This window comes from Manis pentadactyla, chromosome 8 (genome assembly GCF_030020395.1).
Source record: "Manis pentadactyla isolate mManPen7 chromosome 8, mManPen7.hap1, whole genome shotgun sequence".
NCBI classification, from domain to species: Eukaryota; Metazoa; Chordata; class Mammalia; order Pholidota; family Manidae; genus Manis; species Manis pentadactyla.
Window position 1 is genome coordinate 120,427,624 of NC_080026.1, and position 14,516 is coordinate 120,442,139.

Sequence of the window (14,516 nt, forward strand, 5' to 3'; positions counted from 1 at the left end):
TGGCGGGAGAAGAATAGGCAGAGCGGGAGGGAGACGGAGCCCAGGACTGCTGAACACCCAGCCCCAGCCATCCGGGCCAGAGCGCAGACACAGTACGTGCCCAGGGGGCCCTGGATACTGGGGGAACAGGGAGTAAGACCTCTGAGCGGGTGCTGAAGCTGATGCCCCTGTGACAAAGAAAAGCGGGGGCTTTTTGAAAGTCTTAAAGGGACAGGGACTTAACAGCTTGACGGAAACAACCCAGGTCACAGTCCAGCAGCTGGAAATTACAGGGAAAACAGGACGCACTAACCCCCTGGGCAACAGCTCTGAGAACCCTCAAGGAGGTAAACAGCCAAACAGCCCCCCCATCCATTACCCCTCCGGGCGCTGCGAAAGCAGAGAAGCAGTCTAAGGCAAAACGCCCACAGAAAGGGAAATTCCCCCATTCCGGCCAGGCAAGACACAAAGACCCACTCTACACGCAATTACCCAACAAAAGCCACTAGGGGTCGCAGTTGTCCCAGTAAAGAAAGGCCAGTAGCAAGTGAAAATTTTGGCCCTCCCAGCTGACAGTCAATAGCACCTGTCAACATGGAAAGGCAAAAAAATATGATCCAGACAAGACTAACCCAGACAGCTTCGGCATCTGCTACATCTTCCCCTGAGAAGGAACCTGGGGAGATAGATTTAGCCAGTCTTCCTGAAAAAGAATTCAAAACAAAAGTCATAGCCATGCTGATGGACTTGCAGAGAAATATGCAAGAACTAAGGAAGGAGAATTCAGAAATAAAACAAGCTCTGGAAGGACTTCAAAACAGAATGGACGAGATGCAAGAGACCATTAAAGGACTAGAAAACAGAGAACAGGAACGCAGAGAAGCTGATGCAGAGAGAGATAAAAGGATCTCCAGGAATGAAAGAATTTTAAGAGAGCTGAGTGACCAATCAAAAAGGAATAATATGCGCATCATAGGGATACCAGAAGAAGAAGAGAGAGGAAAAGAGATGGAAAGTATCATAGAAGAAATAATTGCTAAAAACTTCCCCAAACTAGGGGAAGAAATGGCCTCTCAGACCACAGAGGTACACAGAACTCCCATGACAAGGGATCCAAGGAGGGCAACACCAAGACACATAATAATTAAAATGGCAAAGATCAAAGACAAGGACAGAGTATTAAAGGCAGCCAGAGAGAAAAAAAAGGTTACCTACAAAGGAAAACCCATCAGGCTATCATCAGGCTTCTCTGCAGAAACCCTACAGTCCAGAAGAGAATGGCATGATATACTTAATGCAATGAAACAGAAGGGCCTCGAACCAAGACTACTGTATCCAGCACGAATATCATTTAAATATGAAGGAGGGATTAAACAATTCCCAGACAAACAAGAGTTGAGGGAATTTGCCTCCCACAAACCACCTCTTCAGGGCATCCTACAGGGACTGCTCTAGATGGGAGCACTCCTAAAAAGAGCACATAACAAAACACCCAACATATGAAGAAGGGAGGAGGAGGAATAAGGGAGAGAAATAAAGAATCATCAGACCGCGTTTACAATAGCTCAACAAGTGAGTTAAGTTAGACAGTAAGATAGTAAAGAAGCTAACCCTAAACCTTTGGTAACCACAAACTTAAAGCCTGCAATGGCAATAAATTCATGCCTTACAATAATCACCCTAAATGTAAATGGACTGAATGCACCAATCAAAAGACACAGAGTAATAGAATGGATAAAAAAGCAAGATCCATCCATATGCTGCTTACAAGAGACTCACCTCAAACCCAAAGACATGCACAGACTTAAAGTCAAAGGATAGAAAAAGATATTTCAAGCGAACAACAGAGAGAAGAAAGCAGGTGTTGCGATTCTGGTATCAGACAAAACAGACTTCAAAATAAATAAAGTAACAAAAGACAAAGAAGGACATTACATAATGATAAAGGGCTCAGTCCACCAAGAGGATATAACCATTATAAATATATATGCACCCAATACAGGAGCACCAACATACCTGAAACAAATATTAACAGAACTAAAAGAGGAAATAGAATGCAATGCATTCATTCTAGGAGACTTCAAAACACCACACACTCCAAAGGACAGATCCACCAGACAGAAAATAAGTAAGGACAGAGAGGCACTGAACAACACACTAGAACAGATGGACCTAATAGACATCTACAGAACTCTACATAAAAAAGCAACAGGATACACACTCTACTCAAGTGCACATGGAACATTCTCCAGAATAGACCACATACTAGGCCACAAAAAGAGCCTCAGAAAATTCCAAAAGATTGAAATCCTACCAACCAACTTCTCAGACAACAAAGGCATTAAACTAGAAATAAACTGTTCAAAGAAAGCAAAAAGGCTCACAAACACATGGAGGCTAAACAACACGCTCCTAAATAATCAATGGATCAATGACCAAATCAAAATGGAGATCCAGCAATATATGGAAACAAATGACAACAACAACACTAAGCCCCAACTTCTGTGGGACGCAGCAAAAGCAGTCTTAAGAGGAAAGTATATAGCAATCCAAGAATATTTAGAAAAGGAAGAACAAGCCCAAATGAACGGTCTAATGTCACAACTATCGAAATTGGTAAAAGAAGAACAAATGAGGCCTAAGGTCAGCAGAAGGAGGGACATAATAAAGATCAGAGAAGAAATAAATAAAATTGAGAAGAATTAAACAATACCAAAAATCAATGAAACCAAGAGCTGGTTCTTCAAGAAAATAAACAAAATAGATAAGCCTCTAGACAGACTTATTAAGAGGAAAAGAGAGTCAACACAAATCAACAGTATCAGAAACGAGAAAGAAAAAATCACGACGGACCCTGCAGAAATACAAAGAATTATTAGAGAATACTATGAAAACCTATATGCTAACAAGCTGGGAAACCTAGGAGAAATGGACAACTTCCTAGAAAAATACAACCTTCCAAGACTGAACCAAAAAGAAACAGAAAATCTAAACAGACCAATTACCAGCAACGAAATTGAAGTGGTAATCAAAAAACTATCAAAGAACAAAACCCCCAGGCCAGATGGATTTACCTCGGAATTTTATCAGACATACAGGGAAGACATAATACCCATTCTCCTTAAAGTTTTCCGAAAAGTAGAGGAGGAGGGGATACTCCCAAACTCATTCTATGAAGCTAACATCACCCTAATACCAAAACCAGGCAAAGACCCCACCAAAAAAGAAAACTACAGACCAATATCCCTGATGAATGTAGATGCAAAAATACTCAACAAAATTTTAGCAAATCGAATTCAAAAATACATCAAAAGGATCGTACACCATGAACAACTGGGATTCATCCCAGGGATGCAAGGATGGTACAACATTCGAAAGTCCATCAACATCATCCACCACATCAACAAAAAGAAAGACAAAAACCACATGATCATCTCCATAGATGCTGAAAAAGCATTTGACAAAGTTCAACGTCCATTCATGATAAAAACTCTCAGCAAAATGGGAATAGAGGGCAAGTACCTCAACATAATAAAGGCCATCTATGAAAAACCCACAGCCAACATTACACTGAACAGCGAGAAGCTGAAAGCTTTTCCTCTGAGATCAGGAACTAGACAGGGATGCCCACTCTCCCCACTGCTATTTAACATAGCACTGGAGGTCCTAGCCACGGCAATCAGACAAAACAAAGAAATACAAGGAATCCAGATTGGTATAGAAGAAGTTAAACTGTCACTATTTGCAGATGACATGATACTGTACATAAAAAACCCTAAAGACTCCACCCCAAAACTACTACAACTGATATTGGAATACAGCAAAGTTGCAGGATACAAAATCAACACACAGAAATCTTTGGATTTCCTATACACTAACAATGAACCTAGAGAAAGAGAAATCAGGAAAACAACTCCGTTCATAATTGCATCAAAAAAAATAAAATACCTAGGAATAAACCTAACCAAAGAAGTGAAAGACTTATACTCTGAAAACTACAAGTCACTCTTAAAAGAAATTAAAGGGGACAGTAACAGATGGAAACACGTCCCATGCTCATGGTTAGGAAGAATTAACATCGTCAAAATGGCCATCCTGCCCAAAGCAATATACAGATTTGATGCAATCCCTATGAAACTACCAGCAACATTCTTCAATGAACTGGAACAAATAATTCAAAAATTCATATGGAACCACCAAAGACCTCGAATAGCCAAAGCAATCCTGAGAAAGAAGAATAAAGTAGGGGGAACCTCACTCCCCAACTTCAAGCTCTACTATAAAGCCATAGTAATCAAGACAATTTGGTACTGGCACAAGAGCAGAGCCACAGACCAATGGAACAGACTAGACAATCCAGACATTAACCCAGACATACATGGTCAATTAATATTTGATAAAGGAGACATGGACATACAATGGCGAAATGACAGTCTCTTCAACAGATGGTGCTGGCAAAACTGGACAGCTACATGTAGGAGAATGAAACTGGACCATTGTCTAACCCCATATACAAAAGTAAACTCAAAATGGATCAAAGACCTGAATGTATATAATGAAACCATTAAACTCTTGGAAAAAAACATAGGCAAAAACCTCTTAGACATAAACGTGAGTGACCTCTGCTTGAACATATCTCCCCGGGCAAGGAAAACAACAGCAAAAATGAGTAAGTGGGACTATATTAAGCTGAAAAGCTTCTGTACAGCAAAAGACACCATCAATAGAACAAAAAGGAACCCTATAGTATGGGAGAATATATTTGAAAATGACACATCCGATGAAGGCTTAACGTCCAGAATATATAAAGAGCTCACACATCTCAACAAACAAAAAACAAATAACCCAAATAAAAAATGGGCATAGGAACTGAACAGACAGTTCTCCAAAAAAGAAATACAGATGGCCAACAGACACATGAAAAGATGCTCCACATCGCTAATTATCAGAGAAATGCAAATTAAAATTACAATGAAGTATCACCTCACACCAGTAAGGATGGCTGCCATCCAAAAGACAAACAACAACAAATGTTGGTGAGGCTGTGGAGAAAGGGGAACCCTCCTACACTGCTGGTGGGAATGTGAATTAGTTCAACCATTGTGGAAAGCAGTATGGAGGTACATCAAAATGCACAAAACGGACATACCATTTGACCCAGGAATTGCACACCTAGGAATTTACCCTAAGAATGCAGCAATCAAGTATGAGAAAGACGAATGCACCCCTATGTTTATCACAGCACTATTTACAATAGCCAAGAATTGGAAGCAACCTAAATGTCCATCGATAGATGAATGGATAAAGAAGATGTGGCACATATACACAATGGAATACTACTCAGCCATAAGAAAAGGGCAAATCCTACCATTTGCAGCAACATGGATGGAGCTGGAGGGTATTATGCTCAGTGAAACAAGCCAAGCGGAGAAAGAGAAATACCAAATGATTTCACTCATCTGTGGAGTATAAGAACAAAGGAAAAACTGAAGGAACAAAACAGCAGCAGAATCACAGAACTCAAGAATGGACTAACAGGTACCAAAGGGAAAGGGACTGGGGAGGATGGGTGGGTAGGGAGGGAGAAGGGGGGGAGAAAAAGGAGGGTATTAAGATTAGCATCCATAGGGGGGTGGGAGAAAGGGGAGGGCTGTACAACACAGAGAAGACAAGTAGTGATTCTACAACATTTTGCTACGCTGATGGACAGTGACTGTAAAGGGGTATATAGGGGGGACCTGGTATAGGGGTGAGCCTAGTAAACAAAGTATTTGTCATGTAAGTGTAGATTAATGACAAAAAAAGAAAAAAAAGCAGTTCCTGTGTGGTGACCTCCAATGAGTTCTACACAATGATATAAAGGGTATATAAAAGTGTAGGCAAAGGGACTGTTTGTGTTTATACAGAGGATCAAAGCCTAATTTGGCTACCCCGAAAATGAACTAAGATATGGTATGAAAAAGAACTTCCAACATCAGCACTCTCGGGAAGATTCATGCCAGAAGATGATCATCAAAAAACTCCAACAAAGATCCACACACTGCTACAGCTATAGATGCACTCATCCCACCAGTTCCTGGAGTTGCCGTGGGAATGAAGAAGGAGATATCTAAGCTGGCCTGTGCATACAGTAAAACAACAAATTTGACTGGATCTATACTGTTGGAACTCAACCAAGAATTAGGAGAAGTGCAAATTGTAGCACTCCAAAATCTTACGACTACAGACTATCTACTGTTAAAAGAACATACGGGATGTGAACATTCCCCAGGAATGGGTTGTTTTAATTTGTCTGATTTCTCTCAGACTGTTCAAGTTCAGTTGGACAATCTCCACCATATCATAGATAAGTTTTCACAAATGCCTAAGGTGCCTAACTGTTTTCTTTGTTTCACTGGAGATGGCTGGTAATTACAGGTATCCTTTGGTTATGTAACTGTACTCCTATTATGTTAATGTGTGTGCACAATTTAATTAGTAGTTTAAACCCTATACATGCTGAAGTTACTCTACAAGAAGATATGTCAAAGAAATAATCAATCCTCCCAGGTTTTCTTCTGCCTGCTACTTCTATAGCTTTTCTTCTTCCTTCCTAATTACAACCCTTAAATAGAATTCGTGCCACATATCGAATTTACCGAGTATCATAATTCTTGCAAGTGGTAAAGACACCTCGAGACAAAGGCTGGGCATGGAAGCCACAGGGCATAAATATGCAAAGAAGTAAAAAGCTAACCTTTTCAAACAATAAGGCTTCTCTCTCACTTACCAACTTCACATTTCCCTGTATGGCCCCGGAAGATGACTGGTTAGCCAGAGATGGGTAAGATTCCTCAAGGGACGAACAACCTAAGACAGGCACAGTCGCAGGGGGGCCATCAGGTGAGAAAATGGGGATCAACAGAGGTGAGGCTTAGAACCTCCCCACCCCCTGTTCTGAGAGAAATCTTCTGCATACGTGGATGTTTTATTGCCCTTGTCTAGCTTGGATTAACACATAGGCTACAGGCACACACCTGATCATCTACATTTGCTCTCTTACAACACTAAACTATGTTTTCTACCTTTATCTCGTATCTACCTACCACTTCAGCATTTTATTAAAAATAATAATAATAAAGAGAGAAATGTGGTATCCACATATAAATCAAGTAAAAAAATCAAATGAATATTCACATTTGAACTGACTGTTTATAGTTCATAATGCATGAACAAAACCGAAAGCTTCTGTGATGACTGCCCTTGTACTGTTCACCAAGTAACTTATTCACTATGTAAGAATTTGTTCTCCATGTAAGAACTTGTTCGTTATGCATCAGAAGATTGGAGACTGGCAAAAATTAGGCTTGGGGTGGATTAATGATTGTGCATTGAGCCTTGACCCCCCTATACAGAATTTTATTATTGTTAACAACCATTTGATCAATAAATATGAGAGATGCCCTCACACACAAATATATATATATATATATATATATATATATATATATGTATATATATAAACACACTTCCAATTGTAAAATATATAAGTAACCGGGATGTAATGTATAGCATAAGGAATATAGTCAAAATATTGTAACAACTTGGTATGGTGATAGCTGGTACCTAGAATTATCATGTATATAAATGTTGAATCACTGTGTTGTACGCCTGAAACTAATGTAATACTGTGTGTCAACTACCCTTCAATAAAAAATAATTATCCAGGAAAAAAAAAAACTATAAATGGCAACCATAAATGCCTAAAAGTTTAACTTGGTTTAGAGGAGACCATACTGGAGAAGTATAATTGTGTTAGTTTGGGGAAGTAAATCAAAATCATGACTGAGCCATCCGTGTATAAGATTTTGTGAATATGTTCCTCACCCAATCATCTCCAATCCAAGTGTAGATTTGGAGATCTGTTTCAACTAATAAGTGATATTAACCAGCATCATGGCTGAATTGGTTTTATACATCTATTTATTTTCTTAACATCTAATAGATATCTAATGGACATCTAATAAACACTTATTTTCCTGCAGGAACTGCTTCTCTAAGCTTCATACACTCATACTGTTATCTATAAATCACATATTGGAAGATTTTAAAAATGAATTTCAATCAGATACCAGTAAACAAGACATGAGAATCCAGTGTGAGGATTTAGTTCATCATATGCAGAAGTTAAAATAATGAATCAATTCTAGAACTTTTAAATTCCTCAGCTAGATAAAATATATAAACAAGGATTGGAAAATGGGGAGAACAGAGAATTTTGTAAGAAGTATCTGAGAAGAGTTTTTCTTTAGAAAGAGCTGCCATTGTACCCTGATTTGCCCATGACCTTGAAGGAAGCCTCAGGCAGTCCTAATTGCTTCATCTCTTCCTAGTGAGAGGTCACCCTGGGTCTACTCAGCAGATATGACCCCTCTGTGGCTGGGTGACTCCACAAAGGAAAGAAAGAGGGCCCAAGAAGTGCTACTCTTGTGGGATATCCAAGAGAGGGCTGGTACTTTACAATCAGCCTACCTCCAAGATTTGGTTGCACAAGGGATATGTAGGTATTTTCTGCAAATAGATGGAGGCTATCTCAAAGAAGAACCAGCCTGGGTTCATAATGGGTCTTGTCTAGCTGAGTCACCACAAGGAATTAAATATCCCAGTAGTAAAAAACTATGGGAAGCTTTGAATTTCTAGGGATTGTTTGACTTAGGGAACAACACCATCCATAAAATGATGCATTTGCTTACCCAAGTCACATGAACTATAGTTGGAAAGAAAAACTATAGTCTCTGAAAGCACCACAAAGAAAATGCTCAGCTTTAAACATCTTTGAGGACCAGCTTACTGTCATACCATTTTAATAAAAGGCTTCACTTCCCTTTACCGCTCTACCCTTCTCCTTCCCCAACCATGTAGCTGTTAGAACATGCCCAGTAGATGAGGTAAGTGTAGGAAAGAACAGATAAAGAATTAGACAAGAAGCTGATCTTGCCCCCTTTCTTTCTGCAGGATCCCATTCTCAATGAAATTCTCACTGAGGGAGAATTTTTAATACTAAGTAAAATTCAGAGTTTTAATTGATATCTTGGATAGGACCCTGTGATTTATGAAATGAGAATTGTTTGCAACTTAAAGTGGAGATACAATATTCCTCTGCCAAAGAGTGAGTGTAAAAGGCATTGGTGTGGAAGAGTTTTCATCCAAGGGCAGAGGAAGATCACCTTATTGAATATATTTCAAAGGTAGGGTGGAAAATAAAAATAAGTTGTTTGTTCATGATATCAGTTGTTGCTGATATCAACATATTGGCTGATATCAATTGGATGATGTTACCTCATCAACATACTGGTTTCACATGCATTCATGCAGGAACTTGGCTTCAATGCCAAGGGGTCTAGAGAGACAGGGCTGGGCAAGGTCTGTGCATAGACGCCTGTTCCATGTAAGTCTACATGTGGACATAGTGCATACGGCAGGAAACACTGACTGGGAGTTTAATTTCAAGTTCATTTGTAAACTTAAGGAGTACATTCACAAGAGCAATGGGAAGTAATTGATGTATATTTCCCATTTTTTATCTAGTCCTTTCTTGTAGCTGTAGGTCTGTTACCTTTTTCATGGACCTTAGTTTCTGCATGCATGTAATTATAGACTGGACTAAAAACCATCTTTAATAATGATTAACTGTAAGCTTACAAAGTGCTTATCCAAAATAGTTAATGAGTAAATGGTAAATTCATTCCAGGTTCTTGCCATAACTTGCAGTATTACCTTTACAAGTTTCCCAATTTTGTTTCTCTATGCCTTCACTGACTCATATATACATACATACACATATACACGTATATATATGTGTGTATGTATGTATGCATGTATATGTAGAGATATAGATATATAAATATGTATATATAATCCTTAAAGTGGATGTGCAGCTCAAATAACAATAAACTTTTTTGAAAATGTCAAAATCCTATTCAAATGCAGGGTACAATGGGGATTTAGATGTCTATTATAAAATAGTCAAATGAACACTGATTTATTTGAAACATTCCAGAATACAACCAAAGCTGGGGAGGGAATTTCAAAACTATTCTACTCCATTCTACTCCACTCTCATACCCCATTTTTCTTTTTATCATGGAGGCATAGTCTTTCTTTCATGATTTCATGTACAGATATCAACAACAATCCTCTGCCACCAATTCTGCAATTCTTACATATTTATTTCATTTAATCAAGCCATATTAATAAAAAGCAAATGATAATAATTTTGATCATTAGTTGTAGTAACAAAAAGAAAATATTTGCTATAAATATTGAAAGGGAGGAAATTCCACCTGAACCAAGTTAGGAGCTATTACCAAAGTGTTTTATTGTAATTATTCTTGTTTTTAGGGGACATCTACTATTTGACTACTGGAATTATGGAATTATCAAAATATGTGAGGCTAAAATATGTTGTAAAATGTCTTTTGCTAGTGGATTTGTGATCACTACACACACACAGAGATCAAAACAGGAAAATGTCTTTCAAGTATAAAATGGAAAGATTCGGTATCCAGAGTGGGTATGGCATAAACATTACATGCACAAGTTTCTTTCACTTGCTTTATTAAATAGTTATATCCTAGATTTTTCTTTCACATATGATTATCTCTTGGCAATTGACCTATTTGCAAGTCCAAAATCCCTACAGTGGCTCAGCAAACTCAATTACATTTTTATCTGACCTTTTTTTTGCTTTCTAATAAAAGATTCTTAATAAGAGGAAATTTGCATATTTCTTCAGAATTTTGACAGATCTGGGTCTCATTTCTCAAAGAAATGGAAAATTCCTCAAACCAATAAACTAATTTTTCTTTCATCTTATTCTTCTTCTTGTAGCTCCATGTTAAAAATATAAAATAGGATTGTGAGACATATTTCTTTTTTATGGCTTATGTCATTTTTCTCTGAGAATGTTTATAATTATTACCATTCCGAGAATACAGTCTTTTGGAAGTAGCTGTGTTTTTTGGTAATTGGTCAATATTTTTTATTAGTTCTGGGGGAAGGGTTTGGCTTATTTATATTGCCTACTGTTACTGGAATTATTGCTTGTTTAGTCCAATATTGTAAGTTATGATAGATGAAGTTTATTCCTGGTTTCCCAGTCAGCTTTTCCCCCTTGCCAGGTTCTCCTACATGCTTAGTGCCCACTGAAGGGACTTAATGCCACCTGTGAAAGGCATAAGTTGGCAGAGCTGCAGTATCTTCTGGGGCCTTGTCTACACGATTGGGTCCTGCATGCTGAGATGACCACTGTGCTCACCTCTCTCTTTCCTGCAAGCAAAAATAACTCTTGCTGAAATTCCCAGAACTGAACCTTGATATGAGTTAAAGAAATAAAAAAATTCAATGCTAGTTATTCAACAGGGTAAGGCAGACTTGATTTAGGACCATCATGATAGGCATAGGGATCAATGACATGGGGTTTTATAATGGGGGAAAGAGATTGGGTTCAACTCCAAGTACAGCACAGCCAACTAGGGATTTACAGACAAGAAACAGCATGTGGGCCAGGGGATGGAAAATTACGAAGTGGTAATTTAAAGCATCAGGGGTAAGGAGGGTTCTGGCTACACCAACCTACCAGGATTCCTGCTGAAGACAGGTCAGGTTGGTCAGACAACCTCTGGAGGGATGGAGAATGAAGAACCTGATCGATATATTGAGGGTGATCAGATATTGAGGGTGGGGAGGTTCTAGTTAAACTGACTTAGCAGAGTTCCTGCTAAACTAGACTTAAAAGGAAGTGTATAAATGGGTGTAAGAGAAGGTTCAGGATCCTAACTAAAGTTTGGTTAAGTAAAGAATCTCTGTCTCATGCAGAGATCATGGTTACCACATTTGTCTCAGGGCATTTTCCTTTAAAAGAAGAAGGTGGGACGTGTTGAGCCACACTTTTTCCTAAAAAATAAAAATCAAAAATAAGTATTCTAGACTTTTCTTCAAGGAAGAAAAAGGAATTCTGTAAAATGTAGAAAATGTAAGATGTAAAAGGTAAAAAACTATTTAAAATACAATGTGTTAAACAACAACTCAAAGATACGGAGCTATGAAGTCTGAGTCATTTTTATCACCTTGTACGTGAAATTTTTTCCTTATTGAAATTATTGGAAATGTGTGAATGACTGAATTTTTATTTAGTCAGCTCAATAAAAAATGGAAAATATAATTACATGCTAATTTAACTGAAGATATCTTAGTTACAGGGAACCAGAATTCTCTGTTACGGTAGAGGCAATGAGCAAGGTTAACAAATGCTCTCCACACTCCATTACCAAGGACAGGTTGTTTAGAAGAGCTGGAGCTCTAGATTCTGACAGACCTAAGCCAAGATTGCTGCTTCCCTTTTCCCTTGCTGTGCATACTTAAGACAATTACTTAATCTCTTTGCCTCCATTTGTTCCAGAGGCATTTTGGAAGACATAAAGGAAGCATCTTCCCACCTCTAGCACATTACCCCGAAGTAGTTTCTGTTCAAACATTTTCAAGGTTACTTCTTGACATAACAGTTATTAGGACAGTGATAAAAGAAAGCCTTAGAAGAGGCTATTTGCTCCATTGCTGAGTCCCACTGTGAAGACAGGGATTCAAATTTAAGGTAGGGACCTAAATAACGTAAAGATTCAAGGATGAATGATGAGAGAATCTCTGCCTATAAGAAAGTTACAGGTTATCAAGGGTAGGATGATGTTATAAAGACAAATTGTCCCATGTGTGAGATACACAAAATTAAGGGAACTCAGGAAATAAAAGATCAATGGCAATAAGGGACAGTCGTCAGGAGAGCCCAGTGGAAGAGATTTTGTTAGAGACAGGGACTACAAGGATTATGCTGGATTTCAGCTATGAAAAAGGACAATGAATTTTGTTTGGATTCATTAAGTAGTGAGTTTTATTTGGATCATTAGTACAGTGGATCTAGCAAAATATTAAACTATTTCCTCTGGAGATAGCTTATTGGGTTTAATTAGGAAGAATATAATTAAAAGAAATAGGCTCAGAATTCTAACTAGAATGCCCTTGGAACTGAAGAGTACTCATAAGTAAATGGTAGTCCAAATATTTGTTTTGTAACCCTTGCAATGAGGATGAAATGCATAAATTTGGTAAGATTCTTATTTCTAATGCTTTATTACACATGAGAATATCACATAATTCTATAGTATGAAACAGTGAGATCACATAGTCATGAGAAAACCTGAGATGTCAAGGAAATGGCCCATTCATCTACTCATTCTATACAAAAATTATGCTATTGGCTTAGGATCAAAAAATTGTATTCTATTTCTTTCTCTGTTACTCTAGATATCTAGATAAATGTATAAAGATATATCATATATCTCTATTCACACACATATTTTACATATATGTATAATTTTTTGGAGCAGGAGCAATTCTAGCAATGTCATCTGTAATCCAGAGCAGAGTCTGGAAACTGAGTGGAACTGACTGACTAGCTCAGGTGACAATAGATCTGGCCACCAGGACATCTCTAGATTCCATACTACAGCCGAATGAACTTACTGTTACAGGTTGAGTTCATTCTCCTAGGTCCTTGCCCCACCACAGTAAAGAATTGAAAGCCAAAGACACAGTAGCAAAGCAGAGTGAAAGTTTTATTTGAATACACTCCAAGGGAGGAGCTGGTCAAAGTCAAGGTAGACAAAGACCTCAGTCTGATAGGCGGGAGGCTTATATATTGCATTCTGGTCATGAGGCACCTCTTTGACTGACAAGGTGGGGGTTATTTGATTTATGCATCTTTCTAGATAGTCATCTCTCTCAGCGAACATGTCCTTGCCCCATACTGAGGTGTGATTTGGGCTGTTCTTAGTTCTGGTCGACTGTGCCCCATTTGGATCTGGTTGGGGAGGAAGTTATCTCCCTGCGAAACCTTCATTGTGTCCATGTGGGGCCCCCTCCCTGGGCAGAGTTTGGGCGGCTTTCTCTTTGAACCTCATCTGGGCAGCTTCTCCTTTGAGGCTTACTGTCCCTTCTTCTGGCTGCTCATGTCTATCTTTCTACCTAACATTCTAACATAACCACCAATATTTGTACCATACTTTCCACTGAGTTCAACTCTTTGAACATCAACCAGTAATGTTTAAGCCATTGTTTCATTATTTTCACCACAAATTAAATATATCGGAAAGTCCAAAAATCTAGTATAGGTAGTTGACTGGCCAGGATCAGCTGAGCATTGACTTAAAGTGGACTATTTCATTAAAAACTGACATCTCAGTTGAATCTGATGGCTGGGAGGCATACAACAAGAGGTAAAGGAAAATGAATATTCTTTGCTCTCTAGCCAAGATTACACGTGCAGTTGAACTGGTTTCAGTCCTTTGGAAGTCTTCAGAAACATTCCTCTGGTTTTGTTTACCAACTTAAATAATGTCTGCCTATCCTTATCTAGACTGAAAACTGAACAACGGCAGGAAATTATGTTCGTTTTTTTCACCATTTTATCCCTAGTTTAGTTTTATAAATAAATTCCTAAACAT